We start from the raw sequence: 4,362 nt of genomic DNA, 5'->3' as shown, positions 1-4,362 counted from the left end.
CACTGTAAAAAAAACTAAGAAGAAGACAACATCACACATTCTGAATATGAAAAATCCTTCATGAATCCTGAGAAGTAAAACCAAAATTATATTACTGAAAGTGAGTCTTTACATAAGCCAAATACCAGCTTTGTTCATAAAATTTCCAACCCCAATTACATTGCTGCTTCAGCTATATATAGAATTCTTATTTTAACTGATCGATATTCCTCCTCCAGCATGAGGGGAATTTGATTCTGCCTATGATGACACCTACTAACATTTGAAACTAACTAATAAATACAACTGACTGTTGATGGATTTTTAAGAGATCTAAATCAAGTAGGACTCTAGCACCGTGTTATGCATGATGGCTTTAATTACAATGGTTCTCATTCTTTGACATCTGCTCTCCTTCTGGCGGTGGCTGTGATGGACCTTTAATGCTTCATGTTGCTCTTCAATATCACATGTTTTCCAATCCCCTGAAACATAGGAAACTGCCACCTGTGTACCGGTCTTTAGTTTTCCTTAACATGTCCGGATCTAACGAAGTATATCCTTTATCTTTTAATTACCCAACATGGAGAAGACTGCCACATCCTTGATGTGTTGTCCACTGCTTTCATGTACCTGTGTGATGACAAAATATTTCAAAAAGATTTTCCATTTTGTTAATCCTAATTGATCAACTGAACTGTAACGTGCAGCTACAGCAGTTTCGTAGCGCGCTACGAAACTGCTGTGTAATTTCAAAAACACAGTCCTGCGCCTTGATTTCGAGCAATGCTAGGAAATAACCGTTCTTTATGTGAAGGCTGTTTCGTGTCAAGATAACTGTATCCTCCTGAAGGTGAAGCAAAAGCTCCTCAACAAAGATGGCTAACGGAAAACAGAAACCTGAGAATGAAATGCGCCCGAGCAATATAAATTCTCACAAGATACCATTCAACACACGTTGGTAATAATCATACTGCCTTGTCCGCCAGGCATCTAAACTGCTGCTGATGAGAGATAGAACCAAAGAAACACATTGCTCTTCTGTCAAACTTAAATGAAAGCGCTTTCGCAAATTTTGTATTGTTTTTGGTCCACCTTTAAAACATGGGAAACCGGAGTCCTGCAACATTTCAACCAGTAATATGATCCGTTCTGCATGTTTTCTACATGTCAAAAATCCCTGAATGCATAGGACTTTGAAATAGTCGAAGAACTCGCTCGGACTACCCTCTGCATCAGAATCCATTACCTCTAGAAGTTCTCGAGTCAACTTGAAGGGAGCACTTTCAAAATTCACACCACCAGGAGAATTGGATAGCATAAAACCAAAATCAATATGTATGATATGTCCTTCCTCATCCATCAACAAGTTTCCATTATGTCGATCTTTCACCTTTACCCTTATCGTAGCTACTGTGCAAATCCACACAATAGAACATGGACCCATGCCAATCTAGCCCCAATTCGGCGTATTTCAGATGGCCAAGTCATAATAGATATTTATCTTTCTGCGAAATCTGCATTGACTTTAATACCGTTTTATCCTGGTTGTGATATCACTGCGACATATAGGGCATATAACACTGTTCTGTCCGCAGTCATAACAGGTCTGATGACCACATCCAAAAACAAGATCTTTAGCATTCATCAGGCAGATTGGACACAGTTGAGCATCCTGTGTATCCTTGGCTTCTTGAGGAGCAGATCCTGCAAAGGAATCAACACAACGATTTCGGGAGCTATTTGTTTGGAAACTATCTGCGCGCTGATATTGTTGCCTTGCAACATAATTAACATTGCCAAGTGCTGGCGGAAGAGGAGACCTATCAGGCATCTTGCCTCTGCGGCGACCCAGTGGTGAAGATCTTGCCATAACCTGAATTTTTGGTATCAAAGTCTTCATCTCTTCTTCGCTCTTTACACGAAAATCAGGTCCTTCAATTGCCACACCATCATCTGTTAAAATGCCACACTCTGCTGCAATTGCTTACACTGTGTTAATATTGTCACCAGTGACCATCCTCACTGTAATACCTGCAGTTCTACAGAATTCAACAGCTTCTTTGACACCAGGACGCACGGGATCCTTGATGCCAACAATGCATATACATGTATAACCATTTGTAGGAATGGTTTGTCTCTCTGGATCAAAATAATCTTCCAAATCTATATAAGCAAGGCAAAGAGTTCGAAGAGATTCAGCAGCAAAACCATTAATGATATTGTTAAGATCACTACTTGCTACATCATCCAGTGCAACAACACTGCCACTGCCATCTAGACCCTTGTTACACATTTTCAGGATGATTTCCGAGGCACCTTTGCAATAAACCCGGTATTTTCCATCAGGAAGCATCACCACAACAGTCATTCTTTTCCTCACAGAATTGAAAGGCTCAACCTTTATTATTCTGGATTCACTGCGTTCCAAAGCCAATATGACTAGCAGGTGCTCCTACAAGCTGTGCAATGAAAATACTTGATTAAATGACCTGCCTGTCCATTCCAAAAATATCGAATCATTTACTCTACGCTGTTCTATTATTTGTAGAAAACCCACCATGACATGATCCTTGAATGAAAAAACCTGTTTCCAACATGAACCAGTGTAACAGAATATGCCGACCTCAAATTTGCCTAGTCTTGAAAATAAAACAATTGAACTCCCAAGGCCTGATGCCGAGCTCTTGTCAAACGATACAATAATGCACCTTGGAGCCTGTCAAGGACATTTTTACAGTTGATATCGCTGAGCAGGCTTTCTTCACATGCATCTTTCAAATCACTGATGTCATTTTTATCTGCTGCTCGAAACAGAGCCAACCTGTGTGTGTAAAACTCATTAGGAGTAAGACATCCATATATATATAGCTCAAAACAGCCTTGCATGCATCAATGGATATGTCATCGATATTAATTGTCGATGATTCCTTTTCCTTCAAGTCATGAGCAAACATACTTTCAAAGACAGGTGATCTAGCAGCTAGAATAGCCGGGTGAGCACTAATGCTCCCATCGGAAGCATTTATAGTCACATCTGCATGTAATCTGTTGATGGATTTGGATGGATATGACAGCTGTGAAAGAATGGCTATGGATTCGGACAAATCCCCAATCTCGTAGCGCAGCCAGTGCAAAATATGAATTATGCGCTACGAAACCACCTAAAACATGTTGCGCTGCGAAACTGCTAAAAAGGATTTATGTGCCTTTGGCAAACAATCGAACTGATGTGAACAATTTAGAACTTTTTCTTGAGTGATAACAGAACCTAAAATTGTGATTTTTCCTAAAGATTAAACATTTAGTAAAAACAATGTAGGTAGATCCTAAATATTTTGATTGCAAGGGCATATTATGGAATGAAAAAGAAAAAAATTGTATTGAGAAGACATAAATCAAGTGGGATGTAAGAGTGGGTTATATGTATGAAATGTTTTGTTGTGTAGTTTCAATGGCAATTGTATATGGATGATTTTATGCTTCTTGTATGCAGATTTTATTGTGAGATGGGATGGGCCATCATTGTTGTTTATACAACCAATGACTGTGGAAGTCATTTCTTCCAAACCAAAATTATTGCATAAGTCATGCACAATTCTTGGTCTTGGAACAATACCTTACCAACGAACCATAAGATGGGTATGAGATCACAATCAGTACCTTAAGGTGAAGCGTGGAGTTTCAACGGAGAGTAGATGAGAAGCCATGGAAATTAGGGCGCGAAGTCCTAAAGCCATGAAAGATAAAGACATGGAGTCTTCGATCTATAATAAACAGATTAGGGAGCGGAGTCCTAAATCCATGAAAGATAAAGACGTGGAGTCTTGGATCTATAATAAAAGAATTAGGGTGCAGAGTCCTGAATATTTAAATGACCAAAATGTGGAATCTTGGATCCTTGGAGTAGATCAGGGCGTAGAGTCCTCAATCTAGTAAGTCACAAATATGCATGCAATAGGGATGTCGAATCATTATTCTCTAGAAAAAAAATACGACTAATGGGTAGCTTAGGGATGAATTTCCTTAATAAAATATCATTTCTAACAATTCTATAGTGACTTTCTAAAAATAGAAAGTCATATCTAGCATCTCAAGTATGACTTTCCAAAAATAGTAAATCAACTTCCATAAATTGGTAATCAAGCGTAGTTGAAGGAAAAATCACTGAATTTATCATTAATCAATCCTAATAGTTCAACTTCAACTTAATCCTAAATATCATTATTATTATTATTATTATTATTATTATTATTATGATTATGATTATTATCTTTTGTCAGACTATGACATTATTATTAAAAAAGGAATTATAAGTCACCTTCATCTCCTCAATCACTTCACACCTCTCTCCTTGATGATTCTCATGGCTCTATGTAACTC

The 4,362-nt window shown here is 38.1% G+C and overlaps 3 pseudogenes; all 3 read right to left on the bottom strand.

Moving 5' to 3' along the window:
* Window positions 1–913: 913 nt before the first annotated feature.
* Window positions 914–1,426, bottom strand: LOC149162208 (phosphatidylinositol 4-kinase beta 2 pseudogene; annotated as a pseudogene).
* An 81-nt stretch (window positions 1,427–1,507) lies between these two features.
* LOC149162207 (E3 ubiquitin-protein ligase RGLG2 pseudogene) lies at window positions 1,508–1,852 on the bottom strand (annotated as a pseudogene).
* On the bottom strand, window positions 1,837–2,398 carry LOC149162206 (calcium-transporting ATPase 3, plasma membrane-type pseudogene; annotated as a pseudogene).
* Between the last annotated feature and the right edge of the window lie 1,964 nt (window positions 2,399–4,362).

Source organism: Pinus tabuliformis, chromosome 5_2 (genome assembly GCF_031772625.1).
Source record: "Pinus tabuliformis cultivar Carrire ecotype Pingquan chromosome 5_2, CPIR1, whole genome shotgun sequence".
In the NCBI taxonomy this organism is placed as follows: domain Eukaryota; kingdom Viridiplantae; phylum Streptophyta; class Pinopsida; order Pinales; family Pinaceae; genus Pinus; species Pinus tabuliformis.
The sequence above is the reverse complement of the archived record's forward strand: the minus strand, read 5'-3'. Positions and strand labels throughout refer to the sequence as shown.